At 40.8% G+C, this 25,608-nt stretch overlaps 1 protein-coding gene across 2 annotated transcripts in view; it reads left to right on the top strand.

Annotated features, from left to right (window-relative positions):
• LOC126262387 (S1 RNA-binding domain-containing protein 1) overlaps positions 1–25,608 on the top strand; it is a 217,615-nt gene that overhangs the window by 27,315 nt on the left and 164,692 nt on the right. Inside the window, exon 2 of one of the 2 annotated variants that reach the window (XM_049958987.1) lies at positions 1,153–1,261. The gene's annotated coding sequence lies outside the window, so the exon portion shown is untranslated. Of the gene's footprint in view, positions 1–1,152; positions 1,262–12,352; positions 12,382–25,608 lie in introns of those variants that run through there. The other variant, XM_049958988.1, reaches the window with a different exon arrangement.

The following is a 25,608-nucleotide window of genomic DNA, read 5'->3' as shown; positions in this document are numbered from 1 at the left end:
ATCGCGAACACAAGTGTTTGAGTGGTTTAAACGATTTAAAGATGGCCGCGAAGACACCAGTGATGACACTCGCACTGGCAGACTCGCAGAGGCTACAACTGATGCAAACATTGAAAAAATCGGTAAACTTGTTCGACAAGATCGCCGTTTAACAATCAGAGCAGTGTCTGAGTTAACAGGAGTTGACAAGGAAAGTGTTAGGCAGATTCTTCATGAAAGTTTCAACATGAACAAAGTGTGTTCAAAAATGGTTCCAAAGTGTCTCACAATTGAACAGAAGGAACGCCGAAGAATGATTTGTTCTGACATCCTGGAAAACATTGAAAGTGATCCCACCTTCTTACAAAATGTTATTACTTGCGATGAATCGTGGTTTTTTACTTACGATCCCGAAACTAAACGCCAATCGATGCATTGGAAAACTCCTGGTTCTCCACAACAAAAAAAAAAAAGCACGAATGTCAAAATCGAAATTCAAGGCAATGATGATTTTTTTTTTTTTTTTTTTTTTTTGACATCAAAGGGATTGTGCACATTGATTGGGTACCAGAGGGACAAACAGTGAATCAGCATTACTACATTAGCGTCCTGGCTACCCTACATGAGCGAGTACAGAGAAAACGGAACGATATGTGGAGAAAAAAGTCATGGATCCTTCACCAAGACAATGCCCCAGCTCACAGTGCATTGTCAGTGAAGACGTTTTTGGCAAAACACAACATTCCCATCTTAGATCATCCACCCTACTCACCTGATTTGGCCCCCTGTGACTTTTTTCTTTTCCCTAAAGTCAAGTCAGCTTTGAAAGGAACTAGATTTGAGACTGTTGAAGCAGTAAAAGAAAAAGCGACGGAAGTAATGTATGGACTTACCGAAAATGATCTGCAGCATTGCTATGAACAGTGGAAAATTCGTATGGAGCGGTGTAGAGACCGAGGAGGAGAGTACATTGAAGGAGATAACATGCAATTGTAAATAATTGTAAATAAATGTTTTTTCCAGCATCAGTCCGGTTTTTTTCTAGCTACACCTCGTATGTAGAGGATAGTTTCTTTATTACTTTACTTTAATTTTATTGCTTAATTTTTGTGTGACATGTTTTAGGTGTACAAACAACTTTTTAAAGTAATCAAAATTCTTATTTTTCAACAGGAGCAAAAAAAGGTTTCTGACATACCGCCTCCACTGGCAGTTGACAAGAGTGGTAATTTATTGCTGGCAATTCTAGCAAAACCAGGTGCAAAAGAAAACCGGATCACAGGTAATGATTTTACTAACAGGGACTAGTCTTTTACCAACATTCCTGTGATGACATGACCCACCACCACCACCACCTGTGATAGCAAATGTTGAGAAGTGAGAAAAAAGAAAAACATAACTTCTAAATTGTTTTTGTATTGAGTGTGAAATAAATGGCTTTAGTACTGATATAGACAAACTGAAGTTGCTAACATGAAGAAAGTTTGAAAGAGACTAATTAAAAATGAATGCTGGCATGGTGGAAAAGAGAGGGAGGGGTAGGGAGAAAGTGCTAGGGCCTACATCTACATTTGTACACTGCTGACCATTGTGAAATGCTTGGTAAATGGAACATCCTGTTGTACCACATAACTAGGGTTCTTCCCATTTTTTTCACATGTGAAATATGGGAAGAATGATTGCGTAAATCCCTTTGTACCTGCTGTAATGTCTAATTGTGCCTTCAAGACGCCTCTGAGGCGATACATAGGGAGTTGTAGGATATTATTAGATTCCTCACATCGGGAAACATGAGTTTAGCATTTCTGCCTTTGCTTTACTACCCGCAGTTCCAGTTCAGTTCAATTCCTGTGTCATCCATGAGTGTCTATGTCTCAGGTGCCACTGATAGCATTTACATATGTGTTTGTGTTTTGTGAGACCTTTCGATAAGATTCTGCTATGGTATAGTTGTTGAAAGCTTCACACATTGCCCTTTGACAGCCAAACATCTTATCTTTTAGCATTGCTCTATTAGTACTTGTACTACTGTGCTCTGTTTAACACCTGTTGAGGGGTAATTGATATTTCCTTAGAAATTTCTGAAACTCCTGGAAGGTCCTTCCCATCACGATCTGTTCTAATAGGTGCATAGTACATGCTTTGCCTCTGTGATGGTTTGAACTCTGCTGGGAACACTTTCAGTGAGGTGTCTTGAATGTCTGTGGAGGAATGGTAGCCCATTCTTCCTCAAGAGCCAAAACCAGAGAAGGTAATGATGTTGTACGCTAAGGTCTGGAGTGGAGTCATTGTGCTAGCTCATCACAAAGGTGATCCATTGGGTTCACATTGGAACTCTTGGCTGGTAACATTTCTGAAATGTTATTATCCACCAACCACACTCTGTCTCCGAACTGTTCCTGTACTGTACACAATACTGTAAAATGTGTTCATATCCTTCCACATTTAGCGTTTATGTTAGTGTAATAAGGGGATCACATCCTAACCACAAAAAATGTCCCCATACCATAGTGCCACCTCCTCCCGCACTTCACTGTTGGCACTACACATGACTGCAGGAAACGCTCTCCAGGCATTCTCCAAACGCAAACTCTACCATCAGATTGCCACAAGAGTATAGTGTGTTTCACATTCCAAATCACTCCTTTCCAGTCTTCCACTGTCTGTTAGCGCCATTCTGTACACTGCCTCGAGCATTGCATGATAATGAATGCAGAAATGTGTGGTTCATGAGGATGATGATGATTTTTGGTTTGTGAGGCACTTAACTGTGCGGTCATCAGCACCCGTACGAAGTCCCAATTTTTACACAGTCCAACTTTTTCCACAGTCCAGTTTAGCCACTGTCACAGATGATGATGGTGATGATGATGATGATGATGAAATGACGAGGACAACACAAACACCCAGTCTCCAGGCAGAGAAAATCCCTAACCCACCCGGGAAACAAACCTGGAACCCCATGATCCAGAGGCAGCAACACTAGTCACTAGACCACGAGCTGCGGACTGGTTCATGAGGAGCGCCTCGACCGTTGTATCCCATACCTTTTAACTCCCTACACACAGACATTGTGCTAGCTAGAACTTATGAATGAGTTCTTCCTCTGCATGCTCTACAATTCCTGTGCATCTTTACTTGAGGTCTTCTTAGTCTGGTTTAGCTGTGGTTGTTCCTTCACATCTCAGCTTCACAATCACATAACCATCTTTCGATTCGAGCAGTTTCAGAAGGGTTGTAATGTCCCTGGTGGATTTGTTACTCAGGTGGACATGACTAGCCCCACATTCAAAGTCATTTAGCTCTCCTGACTGACCCATTCCACTGTTACTGCTTTGTTACTGATAACAGAATACTCCCCACCTTCTTTTATGTTGGTGGTTCCGCCTCACATGGTATCTGATGATCAACTCACATAACTTTGATGTTGTTGTTGTTGTTGTTGTTGTTGTCTTCAGTCCTGAGACTGGTTTGATGCAGCTCTCCATGCTACTCTATCCTGTGCAAGTTTCTTCATCTCCCAGTACGTACTGCAACCTACATCCTTCTGTATCTGCTTAGTGTATTCATCTCTTGGTCTCCCTCTACGATTTTTATCCTCCACGCTGCCCTCCAATACTAAATTGGTGATCCCTTGATGCCTCAGAACATGTCCTACCAACCGATCCCTTCTTCTAGTCAAGTAGTGCCACAAACTCCTCTTCCCCACAGTCCTATTCAGTACCGCGTCGTTAATTACATGATCCACCCATCTAATCTTCAGCATTCTTCTGTAGCACCCCATTTTGAAAAATTCTATTCTCTTCTTGTCTAAACTATTTATCGTCCATGTCTCACTTCCATACATGGCTACACTCCATACAAATACTTTCAGAAACGACTTCCTGACACTTAAATCTATACTTGATGTTAACAAGTTTCTCTTCTTCAGAAACACTTTCCTTGCCATTGTCAGTCTACATTTTATATCCTCTCTACTTCGACCATCAGTTATTTTGCTCCCCAAATAGCAAAACTCCTTTACTACTTTAAGTGTCTCATTTCCTAATCTAATTCCCTCAGCATCACCCGACTTAATTCAACTACATTCCATTATCCTCGTTTTGCTTTTGTTGATGTTCATCTTATATCCTCCTTTCAAGACACTATCCATTCCGTTCAACTGCTCTTCCAAGTCCTTTGCTGTCTCTGACAGAATTACAATGTCATCGGCGAACCTCAAAGTTTTTATTTTTTCTCCATGATTTTTAATACCTACTCCGAATTTTTCTATTGTTTCCTTTACTGCTTGCTCCATATACAGATTGAATAACATCAGGGATAGGCTACAACCCTGTCTCACTCCCCTCCCGACCCCTGCTTCCCTTTCATGTCCCTCGACTCTTATAACTGCCAACTGGTTTCTGTACAAATTGTAAATAGCCTTTCGCTCCCTGTATTTTACCCCGCCCCCACTTTCAGAATTTGAAAGAGAGTATTCCAGTCAACATTGTCAAGAGCTTTCTCTAAGTCTACAAATGCTAGAAATGTAGGTTTGCCTTTCCTTAATCTATTTTCTATGATGACTCATAGGGTCAGTATTTCCTCACGTGTTCCAACACACACCGTTGGGTGGCTTGCGGAGTATGAATGTAGATGTAGATTTCTATGGAATCCAAACTGATCTTCCCCGAGGTCAGCTTCTACCAGTTTTTCCATTCGTCTGTAAAGAATTCGTGTTAGTATTTTGCAGCCGTGGCTTATTAAACTGATAGTTCGGTAATTTTCACATCTGTCAACGCCTGCTTTCTTTGGGATTGGAATTAATATATTCTTCTTGAAGTCTGAGGGTATTTCGCCTGTTTCATACATTTTGCTCACCAAATGGTAGAGTTTTGTCAGGACTGGCTCTCCCAAGGCTGTCAGTAGTTTTAATGGAATGTTGTCTACTCCCGGGGCCTTATTTCGACTTAGGTCTTTCAGTGCTCTATCAAACTCTTCACGCAGTATCATATCTCCCATTTCATCTTCATCTGCATCCTCTTCCATTTCTATAACATTGCTCTCAACTACATCACCGTTGTACAGACCCTCTATATACTCCTTCCACCTTTCTGCTTTCCCTTCTTTGCTTAGAACTGGGTTTCCATCTGAGCTCTTGATATTCATACAAGTGATTCTCTTTTCTCCAAAGGTTTCTTTAATTTTCCTGTAGGCAGTATCTGTCTTACCCCTAGTGAGATAAGCCTCTACATTCTTACATCTGTCCTCTAGCCATGCCTGCTTAGCCATTTTGCACTTCCTGTCGATCTCACTTTTGAGACGTTTGTGTTTCTTTTTGCCTGCTTCACTTACTGCATTTTTGTATTTTCTCCTTTTGTCAATTAAATTCAATATTTCTTCTGTCTCCCAAGGATTTCTACTAGCCCTCGTCTTTCTACCTACTTGATACTCTGCTGCCATCACTACTTTATCCCTCAAAGCTACCCATTCTCCTTCTACTGTATTTCTTTCCCCCATTCTTGTCAATTGTTCCCTTATGCTCTCCCTGAAACCCTGTACAACCTCTGGTTTAGTTAGTTTATCCAGGTCCCGTCTTCTTAAATTCCCACCTTTTTGCAGTTTCTTCAGTTTTAATCTACAGGTCATAACCAATAGAATTCTTCTCTTATGTTTATGATTTGAAGTCATTGCATTGTGGCACAAGAAATGAAAAACAAGGCAAATGGAAGTACATGCTTGTTTCACATGCAAGGTGAGTGTCATAGGAGTTAGTCAGTTGCAATAGAGCTCTCTATTGGGCTACGCAGACAGCATTTTGTTTGTTGTGGGAGTGCTGGGCATAGTATTTGGATCAGCACCAAGACATAACCTAAGAGGAAATGTGATAACCTTGAAATATACACTCCTGGAAATGGAAAAAAGAACACATTGACACCGGTGTGTCAGACCCACCATACTTGCTCCGGACACTGCGAGAGGGCTGTACAAGCAATAATCACACGCACGGCACAGCGGACACACCAGGAACTGCGGTGTTGGCCGTCGAATGGCGCTAGCTGCGCAGCATTTGTGCACCGCCGCCGTCAGTGTCAGCCAGTTTGCCGTGGCATACGGAGCTCCATCGCAGTCTTTAACACTGGTAGCATGCCGCGACAGCGTGGACATGAATCATATGTGCAGTTGACGGACTTTGAGCGAGGGCGTATAGTGGGCATGCGGGAGGCCGGGTGGACGTACCGCCGAATTGCTCAACACGTGGGGCGTGAGGTCTCCACAGTACATCGATGTTGTCGCCAGTGGTCGGCGGAAGGTGCACGTGCCCGTCGACCTGGGACCGGACCGCAGCGACGCACGGATGCACGCCAAGACCGTAGGATCCTACGCAGTGCCGTAGGGGACCGCACCGCCACTTCCCAGCAAATTAGGGACACTGTTGCTCCTGGGGTATCGGCGAGGACCATTCGCAACCGTCTCCATGAAGCTGGGCTACGGTCCCGCACACCGTTAGGCCGTCTTCTGCTCACGCCCCAACATCGTGCAGCCCGCCTCCAGTGGTGTCGCGACAGGCGTGAATGGAGGGACGAATGGAGACGTGTCGTCTTCAGCGATGAGAGTCGCTTCTGCCTTGGTGCCAATGATGGTCGTATGCGTGTTTGGCGCCGTGCAGGTGAGCGCCACAATCAGGACTGCATACGACCGAGGCACACAGGGCCAACACCCGGCATCATGGTGTGGGGAGCGATCTCCTACACTGGCCGTACACCACTGGTGATCGTCGAGGGGACACTGAATAGTGCACGGTACATCCAAACCGTCATCGAACCCATCGTTCTACCATTCCTAGACCGGCAAGGGAACTTGCTGTTCCAACAGGACAATGCACGTCCGCATGTATCCCGTGCCACCCAACGTGCTCTAGAAGGTGTAAGTCAACTACCCTGGCCAGCAAGATCTCCGGATCTGTCCCCCATTGAGCATGTTTGGGACTGGATGAAGCGTCGTCTCACGCGGTCTGCACGTCCAGCACGAACGCTGGTCCAACTGAGGCGCCAGGTGAAATGGCATGGCAAGCCGTTCCACAGGACTACATCCAGCATCTCTACAATCGTCTCCATGGGAGAATAGCAGCCTGCATTGCTGCGAAAGGTGGATATACACTGTACTAGTGCCGACATTGTGCATGCTCTGTTGCCTGTGTCTATGTGCCTGTGGTTCTGTCAGTGTGATCATGTGATGTATCTGACCCCAGGAATGTGTCAATATAGTTTCCCCTTCCTGGGACAATGAATTCACGGTGTTCTTATTTCAATTTCCTGGAGTGTATATCAAAGCACATACAGCGGTTTTTGAGCTACTTCTCAACATATTCATCAGTGCCAATGAGACACTTGCAAAATTGTGGGTTCAGTGTTGGCATTTATTTTTGTGTTGTAGAGAGACTGCCTGTTGTGATTAGAATTAATATGTAGTAGCTATCTGCACATATTTTTCAAAGTGAAACTGTAGTCTGGTATGGGCTTCTTTCATATGCAGGAAAAGGTTAGTACCAGATTGAAGACTGTAGGACAACTAATTAAAACCTTGTCAGTGCTGCAGCTGTTGCAGAAAATGTGTCTCTTTTGTTTAAGAATACTGTGCACATTGATTTCTGTGCCCAACACAGTCTGCTTGAATATGATCTTGAATGGAGATCCACAATAATGACGGTTCATACATTTTTGTTTCGTTTACGATATTAAGGAGCACACATTTCATCATGTCACAAACCTGTAAAAGAATGCAATCCTGTCACTATGGTAATGGGCAGAAATCTTGTTGCTTCTCCTTTGCATCTTCCGGCCTCTGTGGCCGAGCAGTTCTAGGCGCTTCGGTCCAGAACAGCGCTGCTGCTATGGTCGCAGGTTCGAATCCTGCCTCGGCTATGGATGTGTGTGATGTCCTTAGCTTAGTTAGGTTTAAGTAGTTCTAAGTCTAGGGGACTGATGGCCTCAGATGTTAAGTCCCATAGTGCTTAGAGCCATTTGAACCATTTTCTCCTCTGCATCTGGCTTTGCGTTTGTGTGTTCAGTTCTTCAGCACATATCTGCACAAAATTTATGGAATACATCCTTTGAGATTATTTTGTGCAAGAAGGATGTGAATACACCTACGGGATGGTACAGGAACTTTGGTCATTATAAAGTGACAATTCTGGCTAACTGCAATCTCCATAATGAACCATTTGATGAAAATGGCCTCCACCAAAAGAATCTCGATCTGTTTGTGTTTGGTATCTGGTCAATAAAAGTGGTAGAACTGATGATGAATTCCACCTGTGCTATGTTTTGCCCTTTCAAAGACTTTCATCTGGTACCTAACCTCACAATTCCAAGGAATCACCCTTTGGAATCAATCATTTGCAGTCTTCATAGTGACAATGTTTCTAGAGGTAGGGAAGAGCTGACTGTTGAACATGGAAGACATGTCCTGAACCTTTCCTATGTTTTGCACTCATCTTTTACACTATGTGACCTAACATTGCATAGCATGTGGTGCACTATAATGTAATTCTGTTATAAAGAGATTATAGGAACATGTAAAAATAGACTTAGTTATTAGACAAGTCCTTTGTCTCTCACGTATTACATAACTCTGTGTCTATCCTTTCCTTTCTTCCTTGTTGCCTCTCGAACTACACACACTTCCCACTGTCTTTCTCTATTGTGCTAAATGTGCTTTAGATCAAGGATAGGTCTTATTTCAACAAATATGTGGCTTTTACTTTGGGTGTCTCCTAGAACTTAAAAAATAATAATAAAAAATAAAAAAAATGTAGAGTACAAGAGGAATTAGAAGTGAAAGAATGTAAAATAATGAGGAAAATCCTAGGACCAATAACTAAAGATGGTGTGCATTATCCAAAACCCAATGCAGAAATATATAAAAATATCTTCAAAATAACAGACACAAGGCGCGTGAGAAGAATCCAATTCATGGGGCATTTTGAAAGAATGGACTCAAACAGGTTAACGCACAAAATCCATACATTTTTAAAGAACAAAACTGCAAGACCGAACTGGTACAAACAGATGGAAAAAGACCTGAGAGAAATAGGGTCTCCAAATCTACATGACAGAAATGAAATCAGAAAAATCACAAACACACGGGGTTTTGAGAAAGAAGAGAGAAAAACTAACCAACATACATGGTCTGCGCAAGGAAAACTAGCCCATTCATTGCATATGAAGGAATACTGGGCGAAAAGGAAGGCCAACAAATGTTGATTATGCATGGTCCTAAGTGATCTATCCGCGAAGAAGAAGAAGAAGAAGAACCGTGAGTCAGCTCTGAAACGTTCCTTGCATTTAACGTTACTTAATGCAACCTAAGCTACTATAAGTTATATGTTTTGTAAGTGAGTCCTAAAATAAAAAAAAAGCAAAAACAAGCTCTTTGGTGTTTGACATGTATTTGGAGATATACAATTTCAAGAAAAATTCCTGTTGTAGAAAATGTATGGCAAACAATCTTAGTTATCTGTTTGCTGTCAGTATTTTTGTTTACACTCTCAGGTGCAGGAATATGTATTCCTTGCTTTTTGCTGCTTCCTTTCATAAATATGCCACAGGAAAATTAATATTGTTTTCTTTTACTTTGCTTTACAGCAGCAACTTTCTGCAAATACACTTGTCAAATAGACTCTAGTTACCCCTTTATGCCAGAGTAAGGAGACACAGTAGCTAAGAAGAATGTAATTCAAATACCTGCCAAGCCATTTTGGTTCTAGCTTTCTGTGGTTTTCTTAAATCCCTTCACAAGAAACTGAGATTGTTCCTTAAGCAAATTTGTGTCCGCTTTTCTTGTCCAATCGTAGCTTGTTTCTCTCATGATCCCCATGCCTACAAGACATTTAATTGTAACACTTATATATATATATATATATATATATATATATATATATATATAACAGAGGAAAACATTCCACGTGGTCTTTAAATATGTCTGCTTGTGTCTGTATGTGTGGATGGATATGTGTGTGTGTGCGAGTGTATACCTGTCCTTTTTTCCCCCTAAGGTAAGTCTTTCCGCTCCCGGGATTGGAATGACTCCTTACCCTCCCCCTTAAAACCCACATCCTTTCGTCTTTCCCTCTCCTTCCCTCTTTCCTGATGAGGCAACAGTTTGTTGCGAAAGCTTGAATTTTGTGTGTATATTTGTGTTTGTTTGTGTGTCTATCGACCTGCCAGCGCTTTTGTTTGGTATATATATATATATATATATATATATATATATATATATATATATATATATATATATATATATAACAGAGGGAAACATTCCACGTGGAAAAAATATATATCTAAAAAGAAAGATGTGAGACTTACCAAACAAAAGCGCTGGCAGGTCGATAGACACACAAACAAACACAAATATACACACAAAATTCAAGCTTTCGAAACAAACTGTTGCCTCATCAGGAAAGAGGGAAGGAGAGGGAAAGACGAAAGGATGTGGGTTTTAAGGGAGAGGGTAAGGAGTCATTCCAATCCCGGGAGCGGAAAGACTTACCTTTTTGTCTTTAAATATGTCTGCTTGTGTCTGTATGTGTGGATGGATATGTGTGTGTGTGCGAGTGTATACCTGTCCTTTTTTCCCCCTAAGGTAAGTCTTTCCGCTCCCGGGATTGGAATGACTCCTTACCCTCCCCCTTAAAACCCACATCCTTTCGTCTTTCCCTCTCCTTCCCTCTTTCCTGATGAGGCAACAGTTTGTTGCGAAAGCTTGAATTTTGTGTGTATATTTGTGTTTGTTTGTGTGTCTATCGACCTGCCAGCGCTTTTGTTTGGTATATATATATATATATATATATATATATATATATATATATATATATATATATATATATATATATATATATAACAGAGGGAAACATTCCACGTGGAAAAAATATATATCTAAAAAGAAAGATGTGAGACTTACCAAACAAAAGCGCTGGCAGGTCGATAGACACACAAACAAACACAAATATACACACAAAATTCAAGCTTTCGAAACAAACTGTTGCCTCATCAGGAAAGAGGGAAGGAGAGGGAAAGACGAAAGGATGTGGGTTTTAAGGGAGAGGGTAAGGAGTCATTCCAATCCCGGGAGCGGAAAGACTTACCTTTTTGTCTTTAAATATGTCTGCTTGTGTCTGTATGTGTGGATGGATATGTGTGTGTGTGCGAGTGTATACCTGTCCTTTTTCCCCCTAAGGTAAGTCTTTCCGCTCCCGGGATTGGAATGACTCCTTACCCTCTCCCTTAAAACCCACATCCTTTCGTCTTTCCCTCTCCTGCCCTCTTTCCTGACGAGGCAACAGTTTGTTTCGAAAGCTTGAATTTTGTGTGTATATTTGTGTCTGTTTGTGTGTCTATCGACCTGCCAGCGCTTTTGTTTGGTAAGTCTCATCACTATATATATATAGAGGGAAACATTCCACAAGGGAAAAATATATCTAAACAAAGATCATGTGACTTACCGAACGAAAGCGCTGGCAGGTCGATAGACACACAAACACACACACAAAATTCAAGCTTTCGCAACAAACTGTTGCCTCATCAGGAAAGAGGGAAGGAGAGGGAAAGACGAAAGGATGTGGGTTTTAGGGGAGAGGGTAAGGAGTCATTCCAATCCCGGGAGCGGAAAGACTTACCTTAGGGGGAAAAAAGGACGGGTATACACTCGCGCACACACACACATATCCATCCACACATATACAGACACAAGCAGACATCTCACAAGCAGACATATTTTGTGTGTGTTTGTGTTTGTTTGTGTGTCTATCGACCTGCCAGCATTTTCGTTCGGTAAGTTACATCATCTTTGTTATATTAAACACTGTTGATATCTGTTTCTGGCTTCAAGCGTGTCTCAGGTTTTAGTGTTTCAGAAATGTAAATTTCCTTGTTACATTAACTTTCGCTCGCTTACCACAAGAAGCTGATACGCTACACAACACCTACTACATATGCCATTGAAATAGTTACTGCGTTCATGTGATTTGTAAATTAAGAGCATAGCCCTCCCCTCACTGCTTTTGTTTGTACTGCTAATGGGCAATAAATAACCATATTTGGTAATATTTTGTTGTTATTGCAGATGAGTTACATCTATTGAATAAGTGGTGTCTAAAAATGACAAAAGTTTCCTTATTGCAGAACAGTTAGTACTTCATTAAATAAGAGTATTTAATTATTACAGATGACCACTTCACTCTGTGGCTCACTGAACATTATATTTTCAGCTTTCCCTGAAAACTGTTTTGTTCCAGATGTTTCTGCTGATGGTGTAGGTGTTCAGATAAGTGCACCACCTGTTGAAGGGGAAGCAAATAGTGAGTTGACGAAATACATTGCCTCAGTACTTGGAACCCGGAAGAGTGATATAGTTTTAGATAAGGTGCGTTTACACAAGATGCTATGCTATTTAGATGCAGGGGATTTTATTCTTATCATTCAACTGTCACATTGTCAAGAAAGATGTAATGTTACCACAATTTTTGCACCATCCTTTAGTGTTGTCTTAGTCTTCAGTCCGAAGACTTGTTGGTTACAACTCTCTGTACTTGTCTATTGTGTGCAGATGGCTTTATCTCAGTATAACTATCTCAACTTAAATTAATTTGAACCTTCTTACTGTATTTTAGCCTTAGTCTCACTCAAAAAATCCATTCATTGTCACGTTCTGCTGTAAATTTATTTTCTTTATGATTTGATTCTGTATAAGTTGTCTGATTTATCCATCTAATGTAATCTGGCAACAGTTAAAAATAACAAAAGGTTGCAGATCTTATTGCTTATGTTGTTGTTGACATACATACTAATATCAACTCTTCACAACAACATTCTATTGAATTGTGAGAGAGTAAGACCAGCACTATAACAAATAGTTGATTACATTCAGTTCACGTCATCAAGAATAACGGACATTGCCATGGTGGAGTGGGTGGCACCTCAAAGATACTGATAACCATACAACAGGTGCAACGATATTGGAGGGTTGTCTTTGGAGAGATAAGACTAGCAGATGATACCTGAAGAGAGGCAGCGTAATTTTCATTCATTTTAAGGGCAACAATCAGTGTGATCAGCTGCTGTGGGCTTGTAACAATAACTAATATGCTGGGCTATGTTGGTGCTATGAACAGCTGACTGTTAGGAGAGGCTACAGCCATTAATTTCCTGCAGCTCTACGGTATTGTTTAATGAAAATCACACAATCTTGGGTAAGAGCTTATCATGTTGCCCAGTACAACCCGAAATGACGTGCCAGCAAGTATGAACTGTTTTTCAATATGGATTTATTTGTATGAGTTGCCAGACAATCTTTGGGTCTCTTGGCTAAGTAACATGAAAATTATAGTTATAAAGCATACTGAAGTTCTTGACATGGGGTTTCTATCTTCTTGCTGCTGCTGCTGCTGCTGGCCATCGCTATAACATCGTGATGATCTGCACTGTAAAGTACCACGCCCACAATAAGTACAATGTTGCACTGTCTCAGTCTCTTAAACTCATCGTGAAACACGAAATAATGTAGCGGTGTGAATGTTTGGAAATAAATTGTAACACAAACATTTTGAAACAAATTTTATACATATTTACCTGATGTCACTGGGGTGGTAGAAGACATCAGTGCTTCCATCACTATTTGTGATACTACAGTATATGTAGAGTATTTGTAATGTTTGTTTTGGTAGTACTGCGTGGTGTTAGTTCTTCCCTATAGAAGATCACTCCTAGTCTGCATATTTTTCTCTCTGATGTGCAACCTGCCATTCTGTATGCTATGATTGTAGAAATCTTCAGTTTGGCGCTATAAAAAGTTTTCCACCACAGCAATGATCTCATTATCACTGATAAAATGTTGTCCACACAGTGATTTCTAAAGAGGAAGAACGTGTTGGGTGCTAGATCTGATGAATAAGGTAGATGTAAGATGGCATAGCCTGGGCATGAACAAAGAGCCACAGTTCCTTGAGCAATGTGAGTGGATGAATTGTCGTGCAGATGTCACATACGTTTCGTAGTCTTTCATTGTCTGTTACAGTTGGTCTCAGGATGCATCTTCATCACAAGATTTTCATAATTACTCTCTTATCACGATCTGTCCCTTTCTTGCATAGTCAGTGAGGATGACTCTTTGACAATTCCAAAATACGAGGGTGGTTTGAAAAGTTCTCGTAACGGAATAGAAAAAAAAGTACTTATATCACTGAAACTTTTTTTTATTTTTCAATTTAGTCTCCTTGTAGAGTAATGCACTTGGTCCAGCGATGCTCCAGTGTCTTCATCGCATCTTGAAAATTAGTTTCCTCCAGGCCTGCAAAATAGTTTTCAACTCCAGCTATAAGTTTTTTGTTTGAAGTGAATCTTCGTCCACGAAGAAAAATTTTCACTTTTGAGTAGAGATGGAAGTCTGACGGAGCCATATCAGGTGAATTAGGCGGGTGTGGCAACAATTCATGCCTTAGTTTGTGTGATTTTGCCATGGTGATGGCACATGTCTGCCTGCGTGCATTGTCTTGATGGAAGATGACTTTCTTCCTTGCTAAACCTGGCCTTTTTTTCGAGTATCTTTTGTTACAATTTGTCCATGAGATTTGCATAGTATTCTCCAGTAATTGTTTGTCCAGTGGGGGGGATAATCTACAAACAGAATCCCTTTCGCATCCCAGAACACTCGTGCCGTGATCTTTCTCACTGAAGGAATTGTCTTTGCTTTCTTTGGTGATGGAGAATCATCATGTTTCCACAGCTTTGACTGTTGTTTTGTCTCTGGGGTATAGTAGTGCACCCAAATTTCATCTGTGGTCACAAACCGGTGCAAAAAATCTTGTTCGTTTCTCCTAAAATGAGCCAAACATTGTTGTGATATGTCCATTCTCATGCATTTTTGACCTAGCTTCAAGAGTCGCTGCACCCATCTTGCAGATAATCTTTTCATTTCTAATTCTTCAGTTAAAATGTGATATACCCTTTCAGGTGGCATCTGGCAAGCGTGAGCAATTTCGTGCACTTCCAATCGGCGATCCTCCGTGACCATTTTGTGCACTTTTGTAGTGATTTTTGGGTAGTGACACATCTTGGCCCACCACTGTGCAGATCATCTAAGCTCTGCTGACCAAATTTAAATTCATTTGTCCACTTGGCAACAGTTGAATATGAAGGAGCAGAGTCCCCCAGTGTATTCTGGAAATCAGCACGAATGTCCTTTTTTTTTCATACCTTTCTTTATGAAGCACTTAATCACTGCTCAAATCTCGATTTTTTTATTTTATTTTATTTTTTTTTTAATACCCCCCCCCCATCTTCACAAACCACTACACGGTAACGACAACAGAGCCACATTACCACCACAGCTCTCTTCCAAGAGCACTAATGTGGCACATGTTTACAGGCAACAGTCCAATGAATATCACGTGAACAACTTGTTGTGCTAGTGCTTAACTCTTGTGGTGATTCCAAGAACTTTTCAAACCATCCTTGTAATCTTCCCAGAAGGGAAGATAACGAATCTACATGTTTGCCTTCTGTGATGGAAGGGAATCTGCATGTTTCCATTTGCTTCTTCCTTTCATTTCTAGATCATACTGGTAAACTCAACAGTTATCCATTGTTGTCAAATCCTCTGAAAAACTTGTGTTTCTTGTCCCTGCACACACTCAACATTTCTGTCAAAGATGTTGTGTGCTGTTTGCTTGAACTGGGTGTTAATAGGTGAGAACCCATCAGATTGACACTTTAATCAGTGCTGTACATCATGCAGTCTCTTGTGAACTGATCCTATACTGAAGCTAACAATTGTTTGGACGGTAATGTGCCTTTCAGACAAAGCCAGAGCTTCTACCACTGTGACGGTTCTCAGTGATGGTCTCTCAGAGACGGTCTGCCACATGGTATCTCTTCACATTTTTGTGACCACACTGAAACAGCCCTTTCCAGTTTTTCATGTTCTTATATGGTAATGTCTTAACCCCAGATATTACCATCACTTTATCATGCATTTCCACAGCCACATTACTCACCACAGTAGGCACTTTCCTTCTTTTCTTTACAACAACACCAACAAGTGATACAGCTCAGATAGAACAGCATGTCATCAAAAAACAAAAATCTGCTTCCAGAGCATATCCTTGCATGTTAGTATCCACACTGTTTGTAGACAAAAGCATGAGCTTTATGAAATCTCCTGGAAACTGTGTGCCAATCCAGGGCTTGAACTCAGGCTCTTGCCTTTTCATGAGAGTGGTATTATTGACTATCTGTCACGTGTTGTGACCTGCCTCTAAGTAGTACCATGGCAGTGCCACTCTCCTGCCCTGCCCTCTGAAGCTTGAAGAAGACAACTTAGGTTTCTAAAGGCAAGAGTTCATATCCAAATCATGACATGACATACAGGAATTTTTAATATTATGTTATCTTTATTGGAAAGATTTTAACATATCAGGCTCACATTGTAATAGTTTCTGAAAATCATAATCAGATCAAATGCTTCTATCCAGTCACCCAAACAACTAGCAAAAAGTGTGGGTGACTTCTGTATATAAGAAGATTAAAAGAACAGGCCCACAAAATTATAGCCCAACATTATTAACATTGCTTTACTGCAGAATTCTTTAACATAATCTGAGTTCAATTATAATAAAAAAAAAAAAAAAACAGAAAAACTTCCATTCACAAAACTTCCATTTAGAAAGCATCACTCATGCAAAACTCAACTTTCTCTTATCTCACATGATATTCTACACACAATAGATGAAGGACAACAGACAAGAGTCCATATTCCTAGATTTATGGAAAAAATTTGGTATGGTGCCCCACTCAGACTGTTAATGAAGGTACAAGCATATGGACAAGGTTCCCAGGAATATGAGAGGTTCAAAGACTTCTTAGGTAATAGAACCCAGTACATCGTCCTTGATGATAGGTGTTCATCTGAGACAAGGGTATTGTCAGGAGTGCCCAAGGGGAATGTGATAGGACTGCACTTATTCTCTTATACTGCACATTTTCTCTGGCAGATAGGGTGAACAGCAGGGTGCAGCTGTTTTCTGATGATCCTGTGTTGTGCAGGAAAGTGCTATTGTTGAATGACTGTAGGAGGGTGCAAGATGACTTGGGTAAAATTTCTAGTGTGTGTGGTGAATGGCTACCAAACTTCATTTGACAGTTTTACATATTCTGATGATGCCTGACCACAGTGAAACACATTACTTTTTAAATAAAAATAACTTTTCAACAGAGACTGTTCTATTTTAAGTATAACAATGAAAAGCTGTTGCTGTATCAGTCAGGCAGTGATGGAGTGCAGTGAATACTACAAGGAAAAATGTAAGTTGATGCAGACATGTAGGAAAAATGCTCCTGTAATATTTGAATGCAGCGTTAGTAGTGTAATGCTCGACACAGTCATGTTGATTAAATATCTAGGCATAACATGATGAAGCAATATGAAAGCCTAACGACACCAGTAGGGAAGGCAAAAGGTCAACTTCGATTTATTAGCCAGATTTTAGGAAAGTTGCTTCATGTGTAAAGGAGACTGTGTGTAGAACACTCATGCAATCTATTATTGAGACTCATTCTTCATGAGTGTTTGGGATCATCACTAGGTTGGATTAAAGGAAGACATGAAAGAAATTCAGAAGCTTGTTGCTAGATTTGTTACTGGCAGATTCGATGATCACACAAGTGTTACACAGATGCTTCAAGAACTCAAATGTAAACCCCTGGAGGGAAGATCTACAGCTACATCTATAATCTCCAAACCACCATGAGGTGCATGGCAGAGGGTATGTCCCATTGTACCAGTTAGTAGGGTTTCTTCCTATTCCATTCACATATGGAGTGCAGGAAGAATGATTGTTTGATTGCTTTTGTGTGTGCAGTAATTATTCTACTTTTATCCCTATGTGAGCAATATGTAGGGGGGTGTAGTACGAGGGGAGTTCGAAAAGTCCGTGCATAGTCCAAGAGATGGCACCACCGGCGCATATCGAGGTCATGTTTGGTTAGTAGCATCTTTGGAAAGAACACACACCAAGTTTCAGCCATACTGGTCTATTTCTTCGTGTTTGGCATTTGTGTGAATCAAGGAAGTCGAGTGATTAAACATTACTTTATGAAAGACAAAACACCTCAGTAGACTAAAGAGAAGTTTGATAAACATTAAGGTGACTCTGCACCTGCAATTAGAACAGTTTGTAAGTGGTTTCAAAATTTTCAGAGTGGTCATATGGGCATAAGTGATACCGAACGTTCTGGATGCCCTGTGGAGGTTATGACTCAAGAAATCATTGATAAAATCTATGATATTGTGATGGATGACAGAAGAGTTAGGTGTGCGAGATTGCTAGTGCTGCGGACATCTCGAATGAACGGGTCCATAGTGTTGTTGTTGTTGTGGTTGTGGTTGTGGTCTTCAGTCCTGAGACTGGTTTGATGCAGCTCTCCATGCTTCTCTATCTTGTGCAAGCTTCTTCATCTCCCAGTACCTACTGCAACCTACATCCTTCTGAATCTGTTTAGTGTATTCATCTCTTGGTCTCCCTCTATGATTTTTACCCTCCATACTGCCCTCCAATACTAAATTGGTGATTCCTTGATTCCTCAGAATATGCCCCACCAACCGATCCCTTCTCCTAGTCAAGTTGTGCCATAAATTTCTCTTCTCTCCAATTCTATTCAATACCTCCTCATTACTTATGTGATCTACCCATCTAATCTTCAGCATTCTTCTGTAGCATCACATTTCAAAAGCTTCTATTCTCTTCTTGTCTAAACTATTTATTGTCCACGTTTCACTTCCATACATGGCTACACTCCATTTTTAGAAACAACTTCCTGACACTTAAATCTATACTCGATGGTAACAAATTTCTCTTCTTCAGAAACGCTTTCCTTGGCATTGACAGTCTGCATTTTATAACCTCTCTACTTCGACCATCATCAGTTATTTTGCTCACCAAATAGCAAAACTCATTTACTACTTTAAGCCTCTCATTTCCTAATCTAATTTCCGCAGCATCACCCGATTTACTTCGAGTACATTCCATTATCCTCGTTTTGCTTCTGTTGATGTTCATCTTATATCCTCCTTTCAAGATACTGCCCATTCTGTTCAACTGCTCTTCCAGGTCCTTTGCTGTCTCTGATAGAATTACAATGTCATCGGCGAACCTCAAAGTTTTTATTTCTTCTCCATGGATTTTAATTCCTACTCCGAATTTTTCTTTTGTTTCCTTCACTGCTTGCTCCATATACAGATTGAATAACATCGGGGATAGGCTACAACCCTGTCTCACTCCCCTCCCAACCCCTGCTTCCCTTTCATGACCCTCAACTCTTATAACTGCCATCTGGTTTCTGTACAAATTGTAAATAGCCTTTTGCTCCTTGTATTTTACCCCCCCCCCCCCCTTTTCAGAATTTGAAAGAGAGTATTTCAGTCAACATTGTCAAAAGCTTTCTCTAAGTCTACAAATGCTAGAAATGTAGGATTGCCTTTCCTTAATCTTTTTTCTAAGATGACTCGTAGGGTCAGTATTTCCTCACGTGTTCCAACATTTCTACGGAATCCAAACTGATCTTCCCCGAGGTCGGCTTCTACCAGTTTTTCCATTTGTTTGTAAAGAATTCGTGTTAGTATTTTGCAGCCGTGGCTTATTAAACTGATAGTTCGGTAATTTTCACATCTGTCAACACCTGCTTTCTTTGGGATTGGAATTATTATATTCTTCTTGAAGTCTACATTCTCTTTCATTTCTATAATATTGTCCTCAAGAACATCACCCTTGTATAGACCCTCTATATACCCCTTCCACCTTTCTGCTTTCCGTTCTTTGCTTAGAACTGGGTTTCCATCTGAGCTCTTGATATTCATGCAAGTGGTTCTCTTTTCTCGAAAGGTCTCTTTAATTTTCGTGTAGGCAGTATCTATCTTGCCCCTAATGAGATAAGCCTCTACATCCTTACATTTGTCCTCTAGCCATCCCTGCTTAGCCATTTTGCACTTCCTGTCGATCTCATTTTTGAGATGTTTGTATTTCTTTTTGCCAGCTTCATTTAATGCATTTTTATATTTTCTCCTTTCATCAATTAAATTCAATATCACTTGTGTTACCCAAGGATTTCTACTAGCCCTCGTTTTTTTACCTACTTGATCCTCTGCTGCCTTCACTACTTCATCCCTCAGAGCCACCCATTCTTCTTCTACTGTATTTCTTTCCCCAGTCTTGTCAATCGTTCCCTAATGCTCTCCCTGAAACTCTGTACAACCTCTGGTTCTTTCAGTTTATCCAGGTCCCATCTCCTCAAATTCCCACCTTTTTGCAGTTTCTTCAGTTTTAATCTACAGTTCATAACCAATAGATTGTGGTCAAAGTCCACATCTGCCTCTGGAAAAATCTTACAATTTAAAACCTGGTTTCTGAATCTCTGTCTTACCATTATATAATCTATCTGAAACCTGTCAGTATTTCCAGGCTTCTTCCAAGTATACAACCTTGTTTATGATTCTTGATCCAAGTGTTAGCTATGATTAAGTTATTCTCTGTGCAAAATTCTACCAGGCGGCTTCCTCTTTCATTTCTTACCCCCAATCCATATTCACCTACTACGTTTCTTTCTCTCCCTTTTCCTACTATCGAATTCCAGTCACCCATGACTATTAAATTTTCGTCTCCCTTCACTATCAGAATAATTTCTTTTATCTCATCGTACATTTCATCAATCTCTTTGTCATCTGCAGAGCTAGTTGGCATATAAACTATCACTACTGTGGTTGGCGTGGGCTTCGTATCTATCTTGGCCACAATAATGCGTTCACTATGCTGTTTGTAGTAGCTTACCCGCATTCCTATTTTCCTATTCATTATTAATCCTACTCCTGCATTACCCCTATTTGATTTTGTATTTATAACACTGTATTTACCTGACCAGACGTCTTGTTCCTCCTGCCACCGAACTTCACTAAGTCTCACTATATCTGACTTTAAACCTATCCATTTCCCATTTTAAATTTTCTAAGCTACCTGCTCGGTTAAGGGATCTGACATACCATGCTCCGATCTGTAGAACGCCAGTTCTAATAATATTTTGCACAAACATTTGGACATGAGAAAGCTGTCCGCAGGATAGATTCTGCGATTGCTCACGCTTGGCCAGAAACGGAATCGTGTGAAGTGTTGCAAGGATGGTTTGCAGCTGTTCAGGAAGATCCCGCAAGACTTTTAAGTGTCGTTTTGTCACTGTGGACCAAACAATAAATTAAACAATTGGTTACCAAGGGAGAATCTGCACCAAAAAGGCGAAGATCATTCCTTTAGCCGGAAAGGTTATGACGACTGTCTTTTGGGATTCGCAAGGGATAATCCTCATTGACTATCTGGAAAAGGGTAAAACTATTACAGGTGCATATTATTCATCGTTATTGGACCATTTGAAAACAGTGCTGCAAGAAAAATGCCGGAGATTTGATTGCAAAAAAGTCCTTTTCCATCATGACAATTCACCAGCACACACCTCAGCAGTTGTGGTCGCAAAATTAATGGAAATAGGATTACAGCTTGTTTCCATCCCCCCTGTTCTCCAGACTTGGCTCCCTTGGACTACTATTTATTCCCCAATTTGAAGAAATGGCTGGTGGGACAAAGATTTTATTCAAATGAGGATATGGTTGCAGCAACTAATAGCTATTTTGCAGACTTGGACAATTCCTATTATGCGGAAGGGATCAACAGATTAGAACAGTGTTGGGCGAAGTGTGTAAGTCTAAAAGGAGACTATGTCGAAAAATAAAAAAGGCTTACCCCAAAACACGTAAGTAGTTTTTATTTTTGCACGGACTTTTCAAACACCCCTCGTACATCCCTAGAGTAATCATTTAAAGCTGGTTCTTGAAACTTCAGACTTTCTCGGGATACTTTAAGCCTATGTTCTGGAATCATCCAGTTCAATTCCTACAGTATCTCTGTGACACTCTCCCATGGATTAAACAAACCTGTGACCATTCTTGCTGCCCTTCACTGTATACATTCAATATCCCCTGTTAGCCGTATCTGGTATGAGTCCCACAGACTTGAGCAATACTCTAGAACTGGTCTCACAAGTGATTTGGAAAAAGTCTCCCTTGGAGACTGATTGCTCTTCCCCAGTATTCTACCAATAAACCGAAGTCTACCACCTGCTTTACTCATGACTGAACCGATGTGATCATTCCATTTCATATTCTCACAAAGTGTTACACCCATGTATTTGTATGACTTGGCCAATTTCAAAAGTGACTCATTGATATCATTGTCATAGGATACTAAGTTTTTTTCATTTTGTAAAGTGCAAAATTTTACATTTAAGAGCACTTAGAACAAGTCGCCAATCTCTGCACCATGTTGAAATCTTATCAAGATCTGACTGTATAATTATGCAGCTTCTTTCACATAGTACTTCATTACAGGTAACTGCATCATCCACAAATAGTCTGATTTTACTGTTAATATTGTCTGCAAGGTCGTTAATATACAACATGAACGAGTGTCCCAATACACTTCCCTGGGGCACACCCAAGTTACTTCTCCAGCTGACAATGGCTCTTCATCCAAGATAACATGTTGTGACCTCCCTACCAAAAGTCCTCAGTCCATTCACAAATTTCACTTGGGACCCCATATGATCATACTTTTGACAATAAGCATAGGCTCGGTACTGAGTCAAATGCTTAAACAAACCATTTGTGCTGCCCTTCTTCGTATACGTCCCACATCCCCTGTTAGTCCTATCTGGTATGGGTCCCACACACTTGAGCACTATTCTAGAACTTGCCACATGACCACATTCTTTTCACAGAATGTTGCTGAGAAAATTTAGAGAACTGGCATTTGAAGCTTTCTGCAGAACCACTGTGCTGCCGCCAACATAAATTTTGCCTGAGGGCTTGCATGGAGGCATATAGAGAGTTGGTTTTTCCTCACTCTGTTTGCAAGTGAAACAGGAAAGGAAATGACTAGTTGTGGTACAGGGTAGCCCCCACCAAGCACCATACAGTGGCTTGCCGAATATGTGTGTAGATGTAGAAATGGAAAAAAATTGTGATTTCAATTAGTTGCAGATATACTTTAGAACGAATACCATTTTCAGACTGGGGTGGCGACCAAATAGTATACAAGTCGTGCATTCAGATTACTGTCAGGTAATGCACATGTGGGTTCAAGCCTCACATTTTGCGATATTGTCTATAGTAACCTCGTACGTATTCAGTTGTCAGACCAAATATTTCAAACAATATAATTGTATGCCTATGTGTTGAAGTCAGCCACCAAGGGAAGTGCCATTTGTAAAGATAATCACTTTTGATTTCAATCACCAATTAGGCAGGAATATGTGCATACAGGGAAATTAAATGGCAATGTCTGTGGAGGTTATTGTCCAGCTATTACACCGAGCATGTCATACCGGGTTTATTTGCAACCAGAACATCAGGAGTCCTCTCTGGCAGCAATGGTCACTGCCATTGCTGTCTAAATAAACAGCAAAAGCTGGAAAAGGAGTCATTCTGTGGCGAACAGTAGGAAAGCACGACCCTAGAAGTTAGTTGCCAATTCACCTTGGGCCACCAATTATCAGTGAGCTTACAAATCTGCATAATAGTCTTCCATGTACAACCTAAATCTGTTTTGTTTAAACAGGTGGTGTTTTAAGGCCAATAAACATAATATATAGACATTGTGGTATCATTACACCAGTAGAAATGGAACATATTAAAGTACCCAGTCACAGGAAAAACGGTCTATATCCTGACAAAGGCCTCTTAAATATAGCTGAAATGTCAGTTATTTTACTTTTCTGCTATTGCAGTTAGTTTGTATGGTGAAAAAGCAGTACACTGAGAAGAATTTTAATGAAATTTAAATAATCCACATTAGCCTACACATTCCTGCCATGTGAAATGTTCTTGATACAAGATTTCAGTGTTCATCATGCTTTGTACTGCTGTACAAGCAGAGGAGGAGGAGGAGATTAGTGTTTAACGTCCCGTCGACAACGAGGTCATTAGAGACGGAGCGCAAGCTCGGGTGAGGTAAGGATGGGGAAGGAAATCGGCCGTGCCCTTTCAAAGGAACCATCCCGGCATTTGCCTGAAACGATTTCGGGAAATCACGGAAAACCTAAATCAGGATGGCCGGAGACGGGATTGAACCGTCGTCCTCCCGAATGCGAGTCCAGTGTACTAACCACTGCGCCACCTCGCTCGGTGTACAAGCAGAGGCTGGACAAATGTGTTCATAGGATTAAGTGATGTGGGCGCTGTGAGCACAGGTCACATAACTCACGACAGTTTTACCAATCTTTTCTGTAGGTTTGCAGACTCACCACTATATGGTGGACATATTTGCCTGTGACCTGCAAGGGAGTGATTGTTATCCCATAATTGCATTTTCAGCCACATAAGTATATGTTTGTGCTATATTTGTTATTTTATTATTATTATTATTATTGAATTGCTCGTTGTTTGCTGTAGGTATTATAATCTTTGCAATTGACAAGTTTTTTTAAAGTTACAACAGCAACAACCCAACCATCATTCCAGAAACAGACAGGATATAGGCATATGAAGTCAAGGAAACACATGAACTGAAATTTCTATGCTGCTGACATTGTTGTCATTGGTGTAGATTATCTTTCCCCACTTTGTAAATGCTTTGAGAAATTAGTGTTGTTTTATCCTACCTTGAAATTGGATGAGTTCTGCAACTTTCATCTTCTTCAGCAGTGTAGGTTTTCCATAAATTCAATAGGAAGAAAGTCATAAACTATACTCATACCAAATCAAATAGTCTTTAGTGGACTATTGATTAATCTCTGGAGAATTTGCCCAGTAAATAAGTTCTATTCATACAGAACTCTGTAACGTGAAGCCTGAGATGGGCAGTTGGGAACTGAACTTTTACATTATTCTTTACATGCTACCCTGAAACATTTTGTTGTCATCAATATGAGTGTAGAGTCCTTCTGAAACCTCCACACATGCTTGTCACAGTCCCTCCTCTAAACTCTGTACAGCAATCTGGCACATCACTTGGTATAAAAGTGTGATTTCTGTTAGCAGTCATAGCCCACTGTACAATATCTGATGAAGAGTATTTCTGATAGAACAAAAGGATAAAAAGCAGAAGTGGCAACAGAATGCAAAAAGCATCACACCTTCGTAACCTGTTAGTTCATCCCTATGAAATCCCCAAACCACCTTCCCTACCCTCAGGCTCCTATCCTTGTAACCGCCCCCGGTGTAAAACCTGTCCCATGCACCCTCCCACCACCACCTACTCCAGTCCTGTAACCCGGAAGGTGTACACGATCAAAGGCAGAGCCACATGTGAAAGCACCCACGTGATTTACCAGCTGACCTGCCTACACTGTGATGCATTCTGTGTGGGAATGACCAGCAACAAACTGTCCATTCGCATGAATGGACACAGGCAGACAGTGTTTGTTGGTAATGAGGATCACCCTGTGGCTAAACATGCCTTGGTGCACGGCCAGCACATCTTGGCACAGTGTTACACCGTCCGGGTTATCTGGATACTTCCCACCAACACCAACCTATCCGAACTCCGGAGATGGGAACTTG

This window comes from Schistocerca nitens, chromosome 6 (genome assembly GCF_023898315.1).
Source record: "Schistocerca nitens isolate TAMUIC-IGC-003100 chromosome 6, iqSchNite1.1, whole genome shotgun sequence".
Taxonomy (NCBI): Eukaryota; Metazoa; Arthropoda; class Insecta; order Orthoptera; family Acrididae; genus Schistocerca; species Schistocerca nitens.
This window is presented reverse-complemented; position numbering and strand designations above follow the sequence as displayed.